General features: G+C 52.5%; 1 protein-coding gene across 1 annotated transcript in view; it reads left to right on the forward strand.

Moving 5' to 3' along the window:
* The window catches only part of PRKN (parkin RBR E3 ubiquitin protein ligase), an 888,975-nt gene that overhangs the window by 656,265 nt on the left and 209,275 nt on the right, over positions 1-23,435 (forward strand). The gene's annotated exons all lie outside the window — the stretch shown is intronic.

The following is a 23,435-nucleotide window of genomic DNA, read 5'->3' on the forward strand; positions in this document are numbered from 1 at the left end:
GCTGGCTTTTCCCAGGTCATTATTGATGCACATTTTCTGAATATTGGACATTGTTTCTCGTTAGTGAGCCCTGTGACAGGGTCTCTCGGTATGGGGTAGTGCGCCGTCGCACGGAGGTAGTGCAGCGTCGTAGGGGGGTAGCGCGGCGTCGCACGGGGGTAGTGCGGCGTCGCACAAAGCTTTGGCTGTCACGCTGCACATATTACGACTTCTATCATGGCGCTTCAATTTTTCTTAGCCAGTTGGTTTTATCCTGTTAGAGGTCCTGGCGTTGTGAGCACGCGCCCCTCACTTTGCAGATCCGGAGGAAGTCACTTTTTCCCACTTACACCGTCCTACCCTGCCTGTGGGAAAGGGGTTTGAGCTGTTGTCACTGGGCTGCTCTCAGCTCTTGACGGTCTCTTTGCTGAGTCAGACCCCGGAGAGCCTGTCCCTCCCAGGCTCTGCCCCAGGAGGGTGTGGAGTGCGCTGCCAGGGTGTCAGATTTTCCCCATCTGGGTCTTTGCCAGGTAATTGCAGGTCAAGTGTGGCCGTGCGAGGGACCCCCTTAGGGGCTGCTTTGCCCCTTGTTGTTTTTAGGACAAGAGGAGACTGTAAAGAGCCCCTCCATGTACCAGGGATGCGCGTTGAGTCTCTACTGTCCTTTCCCAGGGAGGCTCGACAGCCTTGCTGGGGACAGTATGGTTTCCGCTGGGCCACTGCCGGGACCGAGGCGCACCGTGCGGACCAAGGCGCACTGTGGGGAAGGAGCCTCCCTGGGGCCCCGGGTCCATCCTGAGCACCTGTCGATCGCTGTCTGTGCCTTATGAGGACGCTGGTTTCTGATCAACTCTGCCGCTCTTCTGAGATTCCTGCGGCCCGGCCCCCAGGGCATGCCTCTGGCTCTCTCCTGTAATGCCAAGTGAAGGAGAGTCGTAAACAAACCAAAAATCCCACTCACTCCCCAATACTGTCATTCTCCTGAGCTCAGCCCCCAACCCCAGGCCCTCACCTTTCTTCCCCTGACTGTGCCCAGCCCTCAGGACGCAGCTCAGGCCGCCTTCCCCTGCGGAGCCTGGTCTGGGGCCCTAGGCCGCATGTCTGTGTGTCCATCCGCTGCAGCCTTGTTCAGGCCGCTGTCCGCGTGCTGGGGAATGGCCTGCTCGCATGCTTCGGTGGGCACAAATTCTATGCCACAAACTTAAATGAGCGAGAAATGCCACGCATCTTTATTCTGTTGAAATCCGGTGAAATCTGACTCCAGGAAGAGCAGGAAATTCAGCCTCAGTTGTCACCGGGGCGCTTTCCCTCCCTTGCATCAGCCAAGAATGGAGGCGGCCTCTGTGGCAACTGAGGAACTTCCACACGTTGCCGTTTCCAAGCCCACCTCCTCCAAGGTGGTCTGTGCTACAGCTCGTGTGCTGCACGGAGCTCCCCCTTGGGGCGCACTGCACGGCTTTCCTTTGGAAACCCAACCTCCCCTCCTTCAAGGGCTGCTTGCAAACCCCTGGGCCTCTCCGAGTCTGAGGAGCCTGCTGACTTTGCCCTGTTCCCCTCCCTTCCACCTCCAGGACTCCCAGAGTGACCCATGAACCGGGGCTTCCGCAGGGAGTGGGAGCGGGGTCGTTGCCATCAGCAGCTGGCTGCTGTTTTGACCCCCAGAGCAACCGCCCTCGGAGATGGGCACAACAGAGGAAAGGAAGTTCAGGTGTCTGTCTCCCCGGGGGACACGGATCCTGAGGGGCAGAGGCTGGTCCCCACCAGGGTGGTGCCCCGCGGCCAGCCCTGTGCCTGACACAACGTGTGTTCTCCATCGGGTGCCTGGTCAACGGAAGCCCAGATACGGCACAGGCTGCACTCGGGCCGTGAAAGCAACGTTGCCGGGCACTGAACCAAAAGGGAGATAAAAGTTACTTACCCCCACGTCTCATTTTAAAATTAAATATGTAAATTAGCACTTTAGGAAATCACATGCCGTTGAAAACATATTGCCCCCGGCAACCATTGGAATAAAAGTATTTCTTAAACAATATTGTCAGAGACAACCAGCATAAAAAACAGGAGATTGGACTCTAAGCGTTGCAACTGAAAAAGAGTATAGGGGGTTGGGGGAGACAGTCAGGCCGGCTTGTAGCCGAGCGCTGGGTCCCTTGGAGGGCTACCCCGAGGGCCGGGACTACAGCCATCCGAGCACCTCTGCTCAGCGCGGCCCTCCTGGGTGGCTGGGGGGGCTCCCATTGTCCGGCCTCACAGGTGGTGTCGTTAGTTAGCATCCCGTTCCAGGGGAGCAGCCTCACGGGGGCGCATCTGCTCTGGGAAGATAAGACCTTGTGTCTCACCGTATCTGTCTTATAGGTGGCCTTGGAGATGGCAAAGGTGCAGAGCCATTGGAATCATACCTACCAGGCCCAGACCCACTGCGGGCTGACGCTCCTGAACTCTTGGTCCCCAATTCACGCTACATAGTGAACGAAAAGTAATTGCTGGCTAGGTGTCCCTGTAGCACGTGCCGCTGACATCTGGGGCCTATGTCTGCACACGTAATGAACGCACATCGTTTTGGGGTGTGTGTATGTGTGCGCACGCGCGAGTGTGCACACACAGCTTTGTGTGGGGGGAGAGGGGGGTATACAGCCTTCCTCTCCTTAAGTACTGCACTGATTCATGCTGTAAAAGCTTCTCACAGACACCAGTAAGTGAGAGCATCACGGGATGGATGTGCTCTTTCCTTGCATGTGCTTTTCCAAGCTCAAAAGTTATTTTCTTAAAAAAATAATAATAAAAGCAGGCACCAGAAGGAAAGCGAAATGGAGAGGTTGCCTCCTTCAATCAATGCCGTCGCTGATTCGAGACCCCCCCTGAAAAGCGAGGACACACCGGCCCTTCTCAGAAGTTCGCAGTGTTCTTCCCTGCGTTCTGCCAGGGCAGGGCACCGAGCACCTCCCTTCCCGTCTGCAGCAGCCGGGGTAACACCATTGTTAAAAGGGGCCTCGTTTTAGACGTGGGAAAATGGAGCCCCGGAGAGAGGAAGTCACTGTTCAGCTCACACAGCAAGTCAGTGAGGCCGGAACCAGAGCCCAGACTCCCCTCTGGTGCTGGCCGCCCCACGTGCTGGGCTGGCTCACGGGTCCTGCGGCGAAGCCGCCTGCTCGCAGTTCCCAGCTTCCGTGTGGGCCCACGGTCACTACGAAACGTGATTCAGTGTCGTGCTGCTTCATAGCATGTTCAGTAAATAGCGTTTTAGACTCTAAATCAGCATGACTTTTATGTCTTGACTCTTACTTTGAAGAGATTTTTAAAACCAGAAGTAATCCCATTAAAAATGGAGTGTTAGCACTTTTTTGCCACTTAAAACAAATAACTTGAGTTTCATGATACGGATAAGGTATCCCGAGAGTCTTAAAACCAACATCCTTGACTATTTTACGTAAGTAGCTTTGATACCTGGTAGCACTTCTTAAAAAGATTCTTTGCCCAGTTTCCTTTACTACAGCTGAAAACTCAGGGTACCTGAGTAGCTGGTTTCACCTCTGGAAAATCCTGTTTCTGTTTGTGGTTATCAGTCTCAGTAGATGAAAAACTTCCATTTTCTTTTAAAAACAGTTCATGTGATTCAGCTCAAGTGCCCAAATGTTGACCGAGCCTGGGATTCAGTAATAGCATTACACTTTCTCCTCTTAGTTTCCTGGGGTTGATGTTGCCATTTAGAAGCTTTTTAAATCTCAGCTTTAGGGTAGTTACCATCCTGTTCGAATGTTAACAGATGTTTCCAGTGTGCTCCCTGGCGTCAGCGGTGCCAGTTGCCGTGGACAGTTCGGAGGACACTCTTGCTGCGCCGTCTCATTTCAGTACCGTCGCAGCGCTGGCCGCAGGCTTCCACCCGCAGCGGAGGAGGCCGAGGCCCTTGGGCCAGCCAGCCGTGACATGGAGACCTGGGGACTCGGCCGTCGCCCATCCCATCCCATGTGCCGGCTCCGCACCTGCAACGGAACCGCCATGCAAGGCCATATGGCGGCAGGCACCCGGCCCCTGGCTGAGTAACCATCTCTCTCCACACCACCTTCCCCACCAACACTCCTCCAAGGCTCGGGCCCTGCCAGAGAGGTCCCCCCCCCCACAATCAGTCCTACTTTCCCAGGTCAGAACAGCTGTCAGGCACATGCACCACCTGTCTCCTGGGTAATTCATGCAGAAGTGTGCTCATCTGTTTACATCTTTTTATCCGGGTGAGAACGTGTTAATGAAAGGCATCTGGGGCATTTCATTTTATGACTTGCAAAATCACAAGAATCAATGCTGAACAGAGGCACAGGAGCCCCAGCAAATCCATATTCATTAAGGGGAGTTTGCAAAGATGGGGCGCCGAGTGGCTTTGTGGTGATAAAGGACTGAGGGTAACGTTCGCACCGTTTCAGACAAAGCTCATCAAGACACTAATTGTACCATCAGGGAGCTCTTTTTTTCTCACCCCTGAAGCCTGACAAAGCCACCTTTTTTTCTGGAGTGTTCTTCCCTGTTTGTATCCCATTTCTTCTTTTGGAATTTGGTCACCACATGTTACGTTACAGAAGCACCCTAGTGGCCCCAGACAGTCACGTCCTCAGAACAGATCAACCTTTGTCTGGGCCTGCAGCTCGAAGGCCGGGACCGGCGAAGTTTCCTGTAAGGAGCGAGACCGTAAATATGTCGGGCTGGGCAGGACAGGACATACATACATTCTGTCAGCCTCTCGGCCATGCTGCCGCAGTGCAAAAGCAGCCCCAGACGGCACCACAGGGGCGAGCGTGGGTGGTTCCAGTCAAACTGGAAGGACCGAGGCACTTAATTTCAGTTAATTTTACTTATCATGAAATAGCATTCTTTTAATTTTTTCCAACCATTTAAAAAAAATACAAACCATTTCTAGCCCATCAGCCTGCTTGCTGACCCTGCCCTAAGGCACTGAACTTGCGGAAATGGCCAGCCTTGGGGTCTGCTGCCCAGGAGCGTCCTCCCTCTTCAGCTGTTAATCTACTGACATGAGAAATGCAAACTGATGGCGCGGTGGCTCCTGATTTAACAGCAAGTTTAACATCCTTGTGTGAGAGAGACTCAGATGCTCTAATAATATCCGTTCACAATAGATTCTAGTCAATGCTACTCTACTAGTATCTATTGCTGTGACTCCCATAAGAGCCTGGTGGGCTTTGCCCTGATAGCAGGTACTCTGGTTATTACTCCAACAGACACTGTCCGTCTCTGCTCTCCCAGCTCTCCTTGTGTTGAGTAACCAAGCCTAAAAATGGGCCAGTGGCCCCTCTGTATACCCACAGGCGTGCGCCCAGACGCTGCAGTCTTAGAAGAGCCTGTAATCCAAGACAGAGAAGGAATCGTTGGGAATTGTAGGCACTATCGACTGTTACCCACTTGGGACTCAGAGTATGCGGAGGTCACCTGATTCGGGAAACGGCGAGCAGAGGATGACTCAAGGCTTCAGCAGGGTCCTTGCTGTGCCCGGGGGAAGCGTCTGTCCTGTGACCGCCGCAAACACTCTCCACAGTTCAAATGTGTTTCCAGATTTACTCTTCGGGCTCCTCTCCTAGGTGTTTTCAACGCACGGAAAGCTTCTATAGGAACTGTGAAATTTTTTATGTCTTTATTTTTAAAAGTCCTCCGTAAGTCCTCAAGGACAGCCCTGTAAGGAACACAGCACGCAGGCCAGGGTGCAGGGGGAGTGTTGAGCAGAGCAGCGGGTTAGGGTGTGTGAGCCGGAAGTGATCACAGGAGGGGGAACCGACAGCAGAGCGCAGCGAGCAGAGGAGGCCGGCAGGTAGAGGAGGGAGCTTTGTTCCAGCTGCTGGGCGCCGCTGCCCTTGACATTCACCCGCATCCCCCACCAGGAGCAGATTACGGCCTCGCGGTTGTCTCTGCCCTCTTTATCAGAGCGCCTTATTAAAGTGCCTGTTGCATCCCATAGGTTATTATCCTATCTATAAATGCCACGTGCGCTTTGTAACCCTAAATTATGTGTTTGTTGTTTCTGTGCGAGGATCTGAGAGCTCCGCTCTGCGTTTCCATGGAGACCGCCCCAGGATCCGGTCCTGGGCGGGCACTCCAACGAGACACCTGACGAGCAGTCACCTTCGCCCATCGCGGCTCCGGAGGGGCTCGCTCCCACGTTTTGTCGGAGATGACAGGCCACACATCTTTACACCCAAATAGTGGGGGAGAGGGGAGTTATATTTTAGAAATTATGGAGTATCAACTATATTCGAGCATTGTGTTAAATTCTGGAGATGAAAAGGTAACTGAGACATGGCTTCTGCTCTTCAGGAATGTAAAAATCTAGGAAAATCGATGTCTGGAGACGGAGCCAGAAGCGGCCTGTGCAAGACCACACTTGCCTCCCTTGAAGGGGCCGAAGTCCCTGCAGTTGGGTGGCACCAAACCGTCAAGGGGGAGCTGGGCGAAATAGGGGTAACTGAGCAGCCACGCCCCCCAGGCGCTGCCTGTCACCGGCCCCTTCCTCCTCGGGGCTCTGCGCCACCCTGGCAGGCCCTGTCCCAGATGGAGGTTGTGTGGGGCCCCATCCCTTCTATTTGTATATCGACTGGGGGCAATGAAAAGGAGCCTCTACTTAAAATACACACACACACGTCTATGTATGTGTGCGTGTGTGTGTGTGTATAAACCTAAGATGCCACAGATCACACAACACGTCTTTTGATGTGTGCCTCTAAGAAGGAAGAGGTGCCACCAGCTATAATTGCAGGGGGCCATCAGTTGTATTACACGTTCTGATATCAGAGGTGCAAACCTGAAAAAATGTGCGTCTTGGAATTAATGAAGCATAATAATTATTGGGTTAAATCTTTGAATAGTGACCAATTGAAGTTAACTTAATAGAGACTATTGTTGCAGAAATAATGCATGAGCATAGTAATACAAAATTGTAATGCAATCCATTTATACTTATTTACTTGAGATAATCAAGTTAAAAGAAAAAACAATATGGCTAAGCCACGCGTTAATGGCCATCCAGCACACCGACAGCTGCATTCTTAGGATCCTTCTTACAACACTTTACCACGCTAGGTGATTCCATGGCTTCTCTTGGTCTCTAAGACCTCAGCCTAAAGGCTGTGTTTTTCAGGGCCCAGCCTTACACCCCTTCCTCCTCCTCCCTCCCCCTCCTCTATCCGTGCTCCCTCCCTGGGTGGCCCTGTCTACTCTTAACTGACTTAAATACTCACCATAGACCCCTCCGCTTCTTTGAACTCCAAAATCACACCCCGCCTGCCCGCTGGCCTAGCCCGGCCTTGCCCCGCGCTTCCTGTGGTCCCTGTGACCAGACCTCCCCGTGTGAGTGCCTGTGGCCCTCCTGCCTGGTCTCCGTTGCCTCCACAGCACCGGGACGTGGCTCTCTCTGTGCCACGCACGCGCCCCATCAGCGAACCCCGAGACGCCTGCTCGACAGCACTTCCCACAGTCTGCCCACGGCCCCACCCTGGTCCAGGCCGCCGCCCCCGGCTGGAGCCTGGGTCCTTGCCGCAGCCTGCCACATGGCCTCCCCACCCGCTTGCTTCCCCTCCTGTCGGCCTCTTTCCGAACCACAGCAGAGGAACCCGATCAAGGTTTAAGCCAGGTTTGTTCCTGTTCTGCTCTGACTCCTCCCATGGCTCCTCAGCCAAGCTGGTGAAAGCAGCTCAGCGCCAGGGGCCGTGCCCGGGCTGCGTCTCTGCCATCTCCTCCTGCAGCCACGCCTTTCTGGAGTCTCCCAGCACACGCTTCCCGTCGGGACCTGTGTGTCCTGCCCCTTCCGTCTGGGATTCTGTCCCAGCTTCTGCAGGGCTCACGCTCTGCCCCGACATGGGTCTCTGCTCACAGCAGCTTCACCATCGCCATCTTCTCCGAGGATGCCTGGTCTTCCGCCAAGGGACTTGCGTGTCCTCGACCGTTTCCTGGAGTTGCCATCATGTTTTCCGTTGCGTCCTCTCCAGTCCGAGCGCCGCGTGCGCAGAGGCTGCCTGGGCCCCATTCACAGTCTTGTCGCTAGTGCCCGAAAGGCCAGGCCAAGTGGGCGGCGCTCCAGGCGATACTGCCCGCGAACGAGGGATGGAGAAGTCCTGAGCCTGGGCTCTGAGTGTGGCGCGCCCGTGTCTTTAACATGTACTTACGGAGGCTCCCGTGAGCGGCGCTCTAGGTCCTGCTAAGCGAGGCGCGTTCCAACGACGTTGTCATTTTATGCCCGAAGGGGAGGAAATCCAGAAATACTTTACCGTGATTTTAATTTTGTATGATTCTGGAATAGAATGCTTGTAAAATCAGTTGTTATAGATTAGTACAGAAAAGGCCCTATTTAAGTTTAAAATTTTAGTTTTAAGTTGAGAATATGCTATGATGTCTTTAAGATTAATAATCTCATTCCCTAGCAGAGATAAGTAAAAAGCTTACTAAAACTAATTGCTAAGAAAAAGAAATCTATACATTAGTTACAGTTATTGCAATTTTGTTTAGATATTTACATTGGTACGAAGAATTATCATTTAACATCAGCTTTTTAAAATGGACTATGGCTAATTAATGGTGTTAAGGGGTCCCCCCCCCTTACCAGAACTGTAATACAATTTATACTGTTAGCACATAAATCATTGCGTGCCTGTCCTTGTCTGTGGTCAGAATCCGACTGCGCAACGTAGACATTGGGGTCGTTGACTGCTACTGTTGTAACATACACGCTGAGTAACTATTAGAGTGGTTGATTTGTATTTGAGAGTCACCATGCAAGCTGGCCTCAGCTTAGAATACCACGCCCATGGCTGCTAAAACAAAGGACCCCAGCAAGTGAGCCTAGATTTCACCAGATAAAAAACAAAATCCAGCTGAATACATTTGAAGACCTCGGAGGCTTTATGAAGGGACTTGTGAATCCCAGGGCTCGGGCAGGTCCCCACCCAGCCACTGGAGGGCCCTGGGAGAGGCGGTGCGCAGTGGAGGGACTTCACAGGAAGAACATGGGGCAAGAAGGCGATTAGCGACAGAAGAGAAAGGATTGTTTGGGGGCTGAACATCTTTTCTGTTGGAGGGAGAGAAGGACTGGGTTTTTCCCGTGTAGGTTTCCTCTTCTTTCCATGGGGGAAGGAGAGGGCCCCCATGACAGGGTACCTCATTCGTGTTGACCAGAAAATTCCAGGCTCATTGATTAAGATTATGTTTCCGGGGGTGGCTGAGGGGGTGGTGTCGAAACAGCAGGGAGGTCGCCTATTAAATCTCGGAGCCGCACAGCTGAGGCAGTATGCAACTGACACCGTTCTGGGGTCTGTGATTTCCTCTTTAATACACCGCAGTTTCAAAAACCATCTGCAGTTCCACTGTGGAGTAATAGAAATTCATATCGAAGTTTCTACTAAATCTGACTGAGACAAAAGTGTTTATGGAATAAAACCTTTGAGGACAATAGCAAGCAGAGGCCAAGACCGCTGAGGAACTGGGTAATAACAGTACCAGAGGAAAACAAGAGCATTATTTTGGTCAATGTTTTTTGTCTCTCGCTTCTCTTCTTAATTTATGATCACTTGCTCTGGAAGGAAAAAGAAGTGGGAGCTATCAGAATTATAATCCCTTAATGCAGTCTCCGAACGACCGGGCTGGCTTTACGACCTCGCTCTTCCCACGGCTCTCCTCGTTTATGGGTCGGCCGGCTCCCTTCCCCCAGCCAGGCCACGAAAATTACGAGCAGGGGAGGGACCCAAGCAGCCGGGCGGTCACACTGTGGAATACTGAAAAGGTCAGATCCATCGAGACTGGCACTCAGCGCATTGATGGACAAGGCACTAAAGCGTTGGGCGCTCTGACTTATGGCAGGAAGGGGAACCGTGGCGGGCGGCATCCCCACGCTGATGTGTGTTCTTGGCCATGGCAGCACGGGTGGCTGGAGCATGCCTCGGAGCCGTTCTCATTTCGGCATGTGGACTTGCGGCCTCTGCTGCCCTTGAAGTGACGTCACTGGAAGACTTACAGTTCAGACCAGTCACGTCTGCCTCACCACCGGTACTTTGAAAAGAATTGTGCGGTGGCTCGTCCTACGAGTTACTGGAAACTGGGCATGTTGTCTTGGCCTGTTGCATTTCTGAGAGCAAAACAAGACCTTGCACATAACCCTGGCTGCTGGCTTGGTGGGTTGGAGCGCCGTCCTGTGCACCCAAAGGTTGTGGGTTCGATTCCCGGTCAGGGCACATATCTAGGTTGAAGGTTCAATCCCTGGTTGGGTGTGCATGAAAAGCAACTAAGCAATGTTTTCTCTCTCAGTGGATGTCTCTCTCTCTCCCCTCCTCTTCCTCTTTCTCTCTAAAATCAGTGAACATATCCTCTGGTGAGGATTTTTTTAAAGACTTTGCACAGAATTTCCCTTCTGTAACCAGGCATAGTGTGATTTATAGTAAGAAATAAGACACTGTGATTCATAATAAGAAATAAATATCTTTGTCCACCTTCAGGGCCACAGCTCCTAAACCCCTTTGGTCTCTCTCCCAAGTGGTAAGAGCCCAAGGAGCATCTTTGGTCAGGACACTTCGTCTTTTGTCCAAGGTCCCCAAGGTAGCTCCAAAGGCACGAAGATGGAAGAAGGGCCTTTTGTTTCTCATAACAAGCCCTTCCCGCCCCACCTGAGTGTAGGCTAAGGATACCACGTTTGGAGTCCCCCGGACACTCCAGGTATGGGCGCCGTTTGCCAGGGTGGCCAACCGCGGCATTGGAGGGCTGGCCTCTGCAGTCCAGCAGGGGCAGGTCCTGGCAGCTGGGCTGGTCACCCAAGGCCCATTGGTCCATCAGTCGCACCTGCGTATCGAGGCCTCGATAAAAGGCCCTGCAGGAGGCCGTGCGGAGAGCCGTGGGTGGCCGGCTGAGTGCGTGCGGGGAGGGCGGTGCCCACCACGGTGGCAGGCACACTCCGACCCATACCCACACCTCGCCCCTCGCGCCTCTGCCAGGGGTTAGACTGTTTTTCCTGATTCGGTGAGCCGCTCAAGCAAGTCCTATTGAACCCAAGGAGGCGTCCTGAGAACCTGGACTGACTAAGTGGTGGGCCAGAAGCACAGGTGACCGCCTGGTCTCACTGTCGACCCCTGAAGGGAGGGAGGCGGTTGGGGGCCGGGGGACCCCAGTAAAGAGCATCGGAGTTGAATTGGGTTGTGGGGTGCCCAGCTGGTGTCGCAGAGAATCGGAGGATTCCTTGGCGTGGGAAAAAGACCCCCCACCTGGCAGCAGAGCCGAGGGTGAGCAGAGAGCTGCTGTCGCACACCGACCTCCTCACCCAGGGAACTGCCGCTGTGTCGGCATCGTCAGCCCAGTGCCTGTGGATCAGCGTTTCCAGCACACGCATGAGTGTGCTTGGTCTACTGTGGATCGTAGTTTTAAGAAGCAGGCAATCTCACATTATATTTAAAAACACATAAGTGCTTTTCTTTAAAATCCTCAAGTGATACCTGTAGCCAGTTTTCGCAACCCTGTTTTTCTGAGGATGAAATTCAGATTGCCACTTGCACTGATACCTTCTTTTGTTTGAAAGACAAACCTGATTTCTTTAACACGGAGGATGGTACTTCTGAGCTAAAGGTCTTGATAGAAAGATAGGATCACAGTGATACATTTTAATAAATGTCAGCATATATAACAGCAAAGATTTATTCCCTCCAAAAGTGAACAAGATTAATGGCTATGAAATGCATGAAAAACTTAAGCTAATGAATAAGGTCAGAATAAATTAATAAAACATACATCAAATCAAGGGAATTCCAGAAGTAATTTGTATCACACTAATTCATACACTCATATAGGCAATGGTAGGCACACATAACATTTGTTAGGCTGCCCGTAATATAGGCTAACACTAATACTTACATTACTTGCTTGCCTGCATAGCTACGTTAGTAAATTCCCAGTTTTTCCTCTGATTATTGGTGCAATGTGGAATTTGAGAAATGAAGAAAAGTTTAAATATTATACCAAGAATTATTCGTAACCTACAACCTGGGTTTAGATAACTGTTAACATTTTGGTGGCGTAATCTATTATCATTTTGCTGTCTGAAATGAAATGTACAACATACTACTCATTCAATCACTTGTTTAAGCAACACATCCTTTAAGGAGTGTGTACATTTATATGCCTCGGGCCAGGCAAGACCTCAGGGGACAGAGGAGAGGAGGTCCAGCTTTGACCTCAAGGAGTTTATCACCTCACTTAAAGTCAATTACCAGCGGACAAACTCTGGTACTGTCGCGTGGTGGTGAGACGCCGCAGGGAGCGCTGCTCGGGGCGCCGCTCGTCCTGGGCCCGCGCAGCAACGGCCGCGCGGGGGCGGGGGGCCTGAGCGCGCCGCCGGGGGCACAGCGCCCCCGGGATCGGAGGGGTGCCATCCGGGGCCAGCGGAGATGGGAGCAGGGCTCTGATTCCTGCAGAGCCCGTCCCGGGGTTGTCATGGATGAGAAGAATAAACACGAGTCGTCACAAACACTTCTCTGTCTTCCAGGAGAGGGGCCGTGGCACATCCCTCTAGTGGGGAGGTGCAGAGCCCCTTTATTCAAAGGCTTCATTGAAAAGGTTCTCAGTGCGGCCAGGTGACAGGAATGCACAGGCCGTCTCATTACATCCGTATGTTGATGTTCACAGACAATGGGTGATGTTTTGAAGGAAACAAATGGCAGGAACACCCCGATTCACACGGGTCCAAGAGGAGACTAGTATACAAGAGAGACAACTAAACAGGAAAGCGTAGCAAACATAAGAGTGCCCAAGGGTATAGGGTTAGGGTCTGTGAATAATGTAAACTTCCTTCCCAGCATGAGCTGGCTGGAGCTTCTGAGGGAAGAATAAAGAACACTGTAAAGAATTTGCTTTTAGGCCTGATTTCCCTGGGAACCGCCAGATCTGGTTTAGGGCTGACTCCTTTATTGTTTCAAGCCTGAGCCAGGAAAGGGGAGGGAGCTGCCAAGAGACAAGGAGACTTCTTTAGGATACAGTGAGGACTCTGGCCGTGTCCAAGCCAGGCCGAGGGGTGCAGGCCTTTTTGCCCTTTCTCCGTGTCCCCCAATTTCTTGTCTGCTGCCAATATTCGATCGGCATCTGTATTAGGTTGTATACCTCAGCTCGAGGTAGCTTACCCGTCATTCATCACGGATCACCCATGGCAAGGCAGAGAGGCAGGAGCTACGCCCCTGCCAGGGGGACAGGTTATGTCTCCTCGGGCCTGTTTCTCCAAGGCCTCCTGGTTATTTCCAGCCTTGGGGCCCTCCAGCCTGTTGGTGGGGTTACAGTCCCTGAAACCAGGCAGGGCATTTCCCAACAAAAATCTATTGTCCTCTAGAGAAGAACAAAACACGTTGTCCAGGAGTGTTTAGAGGAACCACAAACCCTGCGGAGGGTCTGTCTCAAAAGAGGTATCATTACTTATGCCCCATTTTAGAGATGAAGAAAAAGGCTAAAAGATAAAATAGTCGCATGCCGTCTAAGGGTGCAGGGATAATAGTAAGTGCTCAGTTGGCGGGGGGCAGCCAGGTGGCCGGGTCTGCCCGCACACGGCCCCCTGCCCTAGGGCTGATCCGCGGGGCAGGACATTGACTCTGACGGCCTTGGACCGCAGTAGGCGGAGGCCAGGCCAGGAAGATGGGACGCAGGGCCCTTCCCCGCTCGGGCAGTGGTAACGTTTTCTCGGGGCTGCCGGAAGGGTGAAGGGGACGTTGAGGCAGCCTCATTATTTATGTCCTTGATTCATGTAACAGATGTTCACATAAGACTTAGTGTCCACGGAGAAACATTTAAGCTTAACATAGTGTTTGATGCAGATCCATTGTTCTCTCTCACTCATTTTGAATGCGATGGCCACATGCTCACTCAGCAGCATCTAACGCCCTCACTGACTAGTACAGTGAAGTCGTCATTGTTCACACATGTGCGTTCCGGTCCACTCTCCTTGGCTGCCAGGTTACGCTGATGCCATGCAAACAGTTCTCGCTATATTAACAATGGCTGGACTTTTTCCAGACAGACCTCCTGTTTAACTCAGACGTGTAATCACTCCCAATTCGATAATCTACTCCAGGCTTTTGTTTTCCTGCCTGGCTTTGGTATTGGGCTATATTTTAAGGGATCCCAGCTCTAAGATGCTGTCATAACTATAAATAAAGCCACGATTCCTCGAGCAGATTTGCCGTGCTCGGGCCCCTTGGAAAGCTGGAACGGACGCCCTTGCCGCTCTGCTGACAGTCGGAACAAATCAAACATGCTTGACTTAAATGCTGCTTCTGCCCCCCTCTCCCCTGGCTGTGAGGCCCTCTATTTCTTCTGCTCTGATCGTCTCTGCCTGAGAAATGGGCACTGTGGGAAGAAGCCGTATCCCCTTTCCTCCCTGGGAGCGTGTGGCTGCTGGGGCCCTTGGTGGAGTAAACAGCCCAGTCCTGGGGGGAGGGCGGTGGGGCCAGGGCGGGGCCGAGCCAGGGCGCTGCGGCCCAGGACGCCACACCCCCCAGAGGCGCTTCCCTTCCAGGTGACCTGTCAGGGGCAGGGCTGGAACTTACACCTGCAGAGGGAGCCGCGGGGGGTGGGGCATGCTGTAGGGAGGCTGTCATGCACAGCGGTGATAGCTCTTGATGGCGAATTAATTGAGGGGTGGATTAGGACCCAGGGGACTTGTGGTCTTTCTGGAGGGCTTCCTGTCCCAAGGCAGCCTTACCCCTCCCCCAAGGCACCGCAGCGGCTCCCCGCCCTCAGGGTGGGCTGCTGGCCTTTTCCATCTTAGAATATCACATCGGCTTCTTGGTGAGTTTTTGTGTAACTTCTGCTACCTCGCGATGAGGCATCTGTAAAGTTTGAGGAACTTCCCAGAGGACTATTGTCACTCAGGTCCCCAGTTCCACCTCTGATAATGTTCTGCAGCAGTAAAGACAGCCTGCGATTTGTGAAACCCTTGCCCGCAGTCAGAGCAGCCTGACCCGTGCCCTGCCTCACAGCCACTCCCGAATAGCCTCTCGAGCTGTGATTGTTGTCGAGGAGCTGTGACTATTGTCGAGGGCCTGCTTTACCCATTGGCTTTTCCAAGACAATTTCGAGTTCTCTGCCATTGACCGGGCTGCTGTGTCGCAAGGCGCTTGACTGTGGGCGGGTGGGGAGGCACCTGCCTTGGGAAGAACAGCTGAAACGGGACGCCCTCTCGTGTCGTAACTGACCGACTCTTCCAGTCAATGGCACACGGCTCGTGAAGGGTGCAGCTAGTCCTTGGAGTCACACGATCTCAGGAAGAAATTGCCTTCTTGAAATAACAATGCAGTTCCGTAGGCACATTTTCTCTTGTGAATGGAGTTTATCATTCGGGGCCATGACCGTGGGAAACTCCTGGGACCTGGCCAAGATCTGAGCGGCCCCCTTTTCCAAGTGTGAGTCGTTTCCACCAGCGCACGTTTGTCACCCGCGCCTCGTGCCGGATGGAAAACCTATCTGCTTTTAATGGCCAGTCAGGCTGGTTCGAGCAACAGGAGGAGGAGCTCACGTTCCCAGCCCTGTGGCTGGTGGCTTGTTAAGAATTTGGTGGTGAGTACACCAAAAGGTTTGGAATAGCGTTCTGCCTCCCCAGAAAAATGCTTGAAAAATTAAAGATAAAAGGTGGAGCGTTCTGGGGTGGTGGCCAGACGGTGGCCCCGAGCAGCTGCTGGCAGAGACGACCCCCTGACCCCATGGGGCCTTGGAGGCGCGTCCAAAGGTTGGGTGCTGTGCTCTGGGCGCAACGGGAAGCTCCTGAGGAGTCTTACTGACGTATCTTAATCATATTTGTTTAAAAAAAAAAATCAGTGTGGCTGCTACGTGGAGGCGGGTCACAAAGCAGGCTGCCCCAGAAATGCTGGGGAGAAGCGGGGCAGGGGCTTGTACAGCGGGGCTCACGGGGGGGCTGGCCCGTCGGCTCGTGTGTGATGAGATGTGCGGTGGGGGTGGAGGGCGGGAAGGGAAGACGACAGTCAGGGTCTGGATTCAGCGATTGCGTAGGTCGCAGCGCCCTTGACTTCAGGTTGGGCAGAACGAAAATAGGACCCTCACGAACAAGACTTTGGACTGTGGTGTGTGTTGTGTCTACAGGGTGTCCAGAGGGACATGTCGAGGCAATTAGGAGTCTATGGGTGGGTGAGTCAGTGACCAGATGTTTAGTTAGAACCTACAGGGCCACGTCTAGGGTCAGGGGAGCAAAACTTACAGGAGTCCCTGTCCCCGATGAACTTACATTCGTATTCACATCTTCTGTTTGATCCTCAAAGAGCAGGAAGCCTCCCAAGGCACACACTGCAGAACAGGTGCATCAGGCCGAAGTCACTAAGCAGGGCGCTCGCAGCACAGGAGGCCCTGTGCCCCCCTGCTGTGCCGTGGCGGCTGGGCAGTGGGCCGCGTGAGCCCGTCGGCCCTGCGTGGCAGGACACGAGGTAGCAGTTCGCAGGGAGAAGCTGCTGGGGACGTGTACCGCCCGGGCGGCTCTCACTGGGAGGATCTGCTGCACGGGGTCAGGAGGGTGATGCGGAGGGAGGCGGTGTTTCCCTGCCCGAGCTCAGGAGGTGCCCAGCACCTGCGTGGCGGTCGGCGTGCACCACCCCACGCGGCCCTCGGCCTGCGCCCCCCGTGGCAAGGGCAGAGGTTTCCCCAGCATCATCTCTGACAAAGCGAGATGCGTGGAGTGACAGAAAGGGTTCGTGTTTAATCCTGGGCAGGTTCAACACCTGAGTGTAACGTCTCGGTATTCTCAGGCAGTGTGTAAAACTCTGTTAAAGGGGTACTATCAGCAAACTCAGCTTTTAAAACTTTGGGTCACCTGGGGCTCTTCGGGAGTTTCTGTTCAAGTATTTTCTAGTTTGCCACCTCCTCTTACCTTTTAGTACCTGCTGTGGTTAAATTCCAGCATGCAGTGAGTAATTTACAAAATCACATAAACAGTTCAAGAGGATGTCACATCCTAGTCTTCATTAGAACCTGATGCAATGTTTTTACTTTTTTTTTCCAGTGACTTTTTTAAATTTATTTTTTCAAATACATTTGTCTATGCCTACCCCTCACCACTTTCCTTGCCCCCTTCCCCCTTCCCTCCCTCTTTGCCAGATACTTCTTTATATCTATGCAAATAAGGTATTTTGATATTAAATATCACTTTAAACTTGCACGGCTGTCGCACCTGCGGCCCACGGGCCACATGCAGCTCAGGACGGCTGTGAACGCAGCCCAACACAAAGCTGTAACTTAAAACATAATGAGACTTTTTGAGATTACATGTCACAACGTATTTAATGTGTGGACCCAGACAATTCTTCCATTGTGGTGCAGAAATGTAAAAAGGTTGCACACTCCTGAGTATTAATAACAAATAACTTATTCTGAACATCAGTAACCCCTGATCCCCGCACATTACTATGTCACAGAACCCTGGACTATGAGTTGAAGAGTGTAACCATAAAACTATCAATAGAAAAATAGTTAAAGCGACAGGGACCTCTGGATCCAAACCCAACGAGACCAGGTTTTCTTACATGAGTATGAACCCTCATATTCTGCCAGACAGATCTCCGCTTGTGACTGACAAGCCACTGATTACATCATTCCCCCTTTACTCCCAAGGGTGTTAAATTAGAGCATTGCAGGTACTGCGGAGGCTGATTCTTGCTGCCACACCTTGAGTTGCGTTTTCTTCTGTCATTGATGCATTGGGCCTGTCTGTCACTAGCCTGGCTCTCTCGGATATAAATGACACTGTCCTTAGATATGTGTGTAGAACAAAAACAGCATTCCTGATGAATGCTGCCGCTGCTTCACGCTGTGAGTGACTGAGATGCTTTGGGGTGGATGTGTGCATAAATTAAAATGCCGCAACAGGAAACGCTAGCAGTCAGTCAGATTGATTGCATCCAACGATCGAGTTGACTCTGGGTAGGATAATAAGATGAGGGATGCGAATGATTTGTAAATTGGTTGGAAAAGTTGCTGGGCAGCATGAATTCTGCACTTAAGGAACATTGACATATGCAAACACATGACAACTCATGCGTTTTACATGGAGACCGGGGACCGTGGAGTGGGGTGTATCACAGCCCTGTTAGAGGATGCGCGACAGGCCACCTCTGGGTTCCGTCTGTGGGGGGCAGCTCAGGGCTCTTGGTGAGGTGTGTGATTTATACAGGAAACGCTGTATGCAGATACCCTTAGTTCTTTTGACAAGAAACTGTTAGCAGTGTCTAATTTAGAAAACAAACCTTAAAAAGCATCGAAGAACCGAAGCCTTTCTAATGGCAGCTGAGCCCTGGGCGGCCGTGACCCTCCGAGCAAGCGAGCCCTCGCCTGCCCGTGAGCTCTGCCAGGGCCGCCCGCGGGGAAGACTGGCCCACGCTGCTCACGGCCACCAGGCAGAGCACGGGCACTTGGGGAAGACGCGGCCCGGAACCCTGGTAATATCAAATAGCCCCAAGCGGCTGAAGCACAGTAGCTTCTCAAAATAAATTCTGTGTAAGAGTCACTTGACCTTCTTGGCAAAGGCAGAGCCCTCCCCCCAACCCAGGAATGTAGCCAGTAGGAACTTGCCTGTTCCCAGCCCATGACCTGGTCACTCTGCTGTCCCTGCTGACCTTGGAAAAACCATTTCCGAGAGTTCAGGGCACACTGGCTCCTGGTGCTTGACAGGAGCAGGAAGCGTTTAGGTGATCAGCTGGGAGAGGCACAGGCATCCACGAGGACAGAGTACCTTTGATTTCCTTGTGTTGACCCCGCTAATTAGAACCTAATTAGTGCATTCCAAACACAGACATGAAGTATCTAATTACAGGGATAAATCTTAGATGTATATGTCTTAATTAAACCTAAACCTCTCTTATGAAAGATAAGCATTAGATTTCCCTGGGATAAAGCAGTCTTAATCTGCTGCTTGTGTTAAGTGTAATCTGTTGAAAAGAGCACCAATACATATGAAAATTTAGCAGGGGTCACGAAGGAGATTTTAATATAATAAAGATATTGTGCAGTAAGTGCAGGGTGTTAACCAAGCACAAGATGCGCCCCGGCCTCGGAGCTGGCGGGGAGTGGCTGCAGGAGAGAGCCCCCCGGAGGCTGCCTGGAGCACAAGGTGGCCGGGGACGCACAGGACGCTCTCGAAGGCAGACTGCCTGCGTCCAGGGCCAGGCACCACAAGGGGGCCGGTTTGAGCACAGCCCCTGGCAGACAAAGGACATTGCAGGTTACCAGGTCTGCTGGGCAGGTGGGAGAGAGATGCCACAGCGCCACACTGGCCAAATGACAGCTGGGCACGTCTGAGTACGGACAGAGGCAGATGGAGTGGTGTGGGCACCCCTCGATCAATCGATCTCTCTCCCTCCCTCCCCATCTCTCACTGTCTTGTCGTCTTTGTCTGTTTGTCTGTCTGTCTTTCTCTCTCCCTTTGCACAAGCCACTTAACACCTCTGGTGGTGTGACTTGCTTGTTCCACATACTGGTTGCAGGGCTGGGGAGCAGGGCAGACTGACTCTGTATAAGGCGACCAGAAAGAGCGCGCGGAGCCATTTGTGCACTAAGGAAACAGACACACGTGAAATTATCAACATCTGAAAGCGCGTTCCTTTTCATAAAAAAGTTAAGATCTGTATCTTTAATCTGCATCTGAGCCATTCCGTTTCCCCGCTTTGCACATAATGCTAAAGAATAGTTAGGGAGCAGTAAACCATCCCCCTGGGCAGGGACAGAAGCAAGCGATGCACTGTGAGCGGGAGCTCGTGAGTCGGGGGTCCAAGCAGGGAGCTGGGAACGGCCATCCCAGCCACGCCATCCGGGTCCTCATCCAGAAAGACTCCGAGTTTGGGTCCCTTGAACCCTGGGAGCTGGCGTGGTCTGGAGGCCACTCCAAGGGGGATGCTGGCCGTGGGCTGGGATGCCTGCGGATGCCCCTCTGTGGCCTGGGCCCCCTCACAGCTGGGCGGCTGGGTGCCAGGGGGTGCTGTTCAAGGGAGCAGGGGAAGGGCACGGCCCGTTCACAGCCTTAGCCTCCGAAGCCATGTGGCAGCGTCACTTCTCTGTACCCTGTCGACTGAGGTTGTCGCCGAGGTCGGCCCGGGTTCAAGGAGAGAGGACACAGGTTCCTCCCCTGGGAGGAGGGGTGTCAGCGTGACATTGTGAAACAAGCATTTGTGATGAGCAATAAGCTTTGGAAAATTCCTTCTCATAGGATCCAGCCCCGTGAACCGCGTTTCTAAGCCAGCAGAACCTGCTTAAATGTGGGGGTCACAGACATGCACACCAGGTGCTTACTGGCCACAGGGTAAAACAGGACAAGGACTTCCTTTATTTTTTGTACACTCATGTTGAAAATAGAGGCAATCAATCACTCAACATATTCTTTAGGCCAGAAAATACCCTTTTTCCTCCAAGTGCTATTCGACCATTGCAGCATGACAGTGGGTCGGTGCCCCGGTCTGGGCAGGTCTGACCCATTAGGACCGGTGCCCCCAAGCACCCAGGCCAGGCCAGGGGACCGTGGGGCACCCTGTGAATGCCCCCCACAAGGGGGCCAGGAGGAGAGTAGGGGACAGTCCGCACAAGTCCTCTCACGTGGGTCAGCGGGGTCTCAGAACGTCCCCTCCACTTCTGAGAAGGATCATCTTGGTGTTTTCCCACCATTTCCTCAGCTTAGAACTGGTTTCTGGGCATTTCTTGTAATGCTTCAAAATTAAAGCAATTAACTCATAATCACAGGTAATGAACTGAGCTCCTTGCCAACTCACCGCTAGTACAGTTGTGAGAATCCCCGAATGAAGTCACGCCTGTGGCTGAGGTCTTGCAGAAAGACCTTCGCCGATTTCCAGACTGATGGCTGTATTCCTGGGACGCAGCGCCCTTGGTACCTTTGCGTGCCCTGGGTGATTTTCCCCGCCCTTGGGTGGTCCTGTGACTAGCTCCATCTTTGGCTCCAGGACATTCTGACCTCGGGAAACGTGTTCTGGAGTGAGCTTGCATGGTTGAATTCGGCGCAAAGACTTCCGCCTTTGATCAGTTACAGACACCTGAACCTAGGCTGAAAATGCGAATAAGAGGTTTCACGCAGTGAACTGAAGCAGCCAACCGGCGCTCTCTATCCGGAGAATGAACTCCGTCGCAGCTAAAACGGAAAGCCGGCTATGGGGGGCTTTACTCCGGCTGTTGTGGACAGGGAGTGCGGAAGGACACTTCAGTTACACAGTGGTGCGCATCGATGATCAGGGTCCCTGGGGCTGCCCTCTGGGCTATCACCGTCCCTTCCTCGTCGCCAGGCCCCATAAGCACGCGCTTACGTGGGCGTCCGTCCCCTCCCCCAGAGCCTCCTTACACTCCGGTGGGCACAGAGCCCGGCCCCATGTGTTGACCACGTACCTACTGAGATGTGAGCAGAAGTGGTGCGCGTCTCCCCGGGCCTCTCCGACAGAGCCGAGCGGCGCCCGCACTCCACTGAGCCACCTGGCTTCACTTGGCAGTTTTGGTTACATTTTCACAACACGAAGATGCGTTTTGGTCCCCCCGGTGATCTATGTGAATTTAAAACAATAATAATAACAACAAAGCAAAACTACAACTACCTTTAGCCGCCGTCCTTGAAGCGAGACCACGTGGGGGGTCTCAGGGTGCGAGACCTTGTGCGGGAGAAGCAAACGTGCCTCGTCTCTACGCGGACACCTCTCACGCAGTGAAGGCTCAGAATGCTTCAGAGTTCAGCCCTTCCGCCCGCACTGAGCGGTGCGTGGCCATAAAGCCCAAGCAGACAAAACGAGGAAAAGGCGGTGTTATTGGATCCATTTTATTTCAGCAAATCGCATATCATATTAAATTTCTTAGAAGCATGGAGACAGACAGAACTTTATTGCTCAGTTTCATTATGCTCTTTGCACACTTACTCTTATTTCCTAAAAAAAAAAAAAAAAAAAAAGAGAAATAAAACAATCCACAAGGATTAAAACTAAAACATGTCTTTTCCTAATGCTGAAAGCATTTCTGTGACATGAAGTGCTTAACACTGAAGAAGATAAATAAAACAGAATTCTACTCCGAGATGGGAAGGTTCAGAACATCAGCAAACTCCCTCATGGAAAACGGCTGGCACGTTCTTCCAAAAGCTATTTTCCGAGTGCGTACAGCAGCGCACCCCACCCCACCCTGCCCGGGGAGCGCTTCCCGTTCGCATGGACTGGGGGCGCTGACGAGCAGTGTATTCTCTGCGTCTGGGCCACCCTGGCAGCGGCTTTAAACACAAGCAGTTTGTGCTGGCACAAGGATTTAAGTTGTCATGTCAGCTCTTTGTCATCTCTGCTCACTTTGCGCTGCTTTTGCATATTCACCAATTTCGTACACACCTCCTGTGCTGGACGCCCTGACCCGCCGTCCGTTGGGTGAGCCGGAGCAGGGAGCCACGCCCGTTGGTGCGATGTGATGGACCGATGTCTCCTCTGTCGCTACGGTAACGCCCTGTCACATCCTTTTCTTTTTCGTATCTGATGTGTAGACTACAGAGTTGGAAACAATATTCACAGAGAAGAGCATGTGTCCTAGAGAGATTGAGTCACCTCGAGTGCGAGTGGTACAGCCACTTGGTGGCGGGATGGAGACACCCGCCCACACCACTTCTCTCACCCGGTGTCTCCCACCCTGTGGACGAGTCCCGCGGCTCCCCTCTCGCAGCGGGGCTCAGTGTCTGACACTTGACTGCCACTCGCCTTGCCGTGCTCGGAGCTAATGGGAGCACCTATGTTATCAGAAGGAATCCGAACGTTATAAATGCACTTACTTTCCTACAGGGCGAAACCAATGTAGTATAGATGTTAGAAAAGCGCCCAGGGTTTCAGAGCAACAAGTGTTATCGGACAGGCCTTCAGGAGTCTGCAGGTCCCAGACTTCGGGTCCCAGAAATGCCTGAGGTCGTGGCACTCAGCTCCCAAGGCCTGACGTGCTCCCCGAAGAGAGCCACCTGTGAGTGTCTCGGCGGCTGGGCGGCTCTGCGCGGCTCCGAGCAGCCATGGCGACTGTCGGAACTACCGTTCTCCCTCCCTGTCCTCAGCTCCCTTTGTAACTTATTTTCCTCCTCACGGCTGCCCTTCGTGGACATACTGGAGTGACTACATCAGTACAATGAGTTTTAAGGGGTCACAGTGTTATTTTTCTGACCTTAAACACCATGTCCATTGTGAGCCAAAGTGATGGGTGCTCCGCTGTGATTTGATAATGAACTTAGAGCCTTTTTCGTTAGGCAGCAGTCCAGACGCGCATCCGGCTAGGAAATGAACCGCCAACATGAAATACACCGAGTGAGAACTGTCAGAATAGTTCACTGAGAATGAAGTAAAATGTATCAAACTCTTTAATAAGATTATGCATTACGGAGACTTTAATGAGAATTTCCATTTTATAACGTTGAAGTGGGATATTTTGAAACTGTTGCTCTAATGATGACA

The sequence above is a fragment of the Pteronotus mesoamericanus genome, unplaced genomic scaffold (assembly GCF_021234165.1).
Source record: "Pteronotus mesoamericanus isolate MK-2021 breed Mesoamerican mustached bat unplaced genomic scaffold, CSHL_Meso_final contig_134, whole genome shotgun sequence".
NCBI lineage: Eukaryota > Metazoa > Chordata > Mammalia > Chiroptera > Mormoopidae > Pteronotus > Pteronotus mesoamericanus.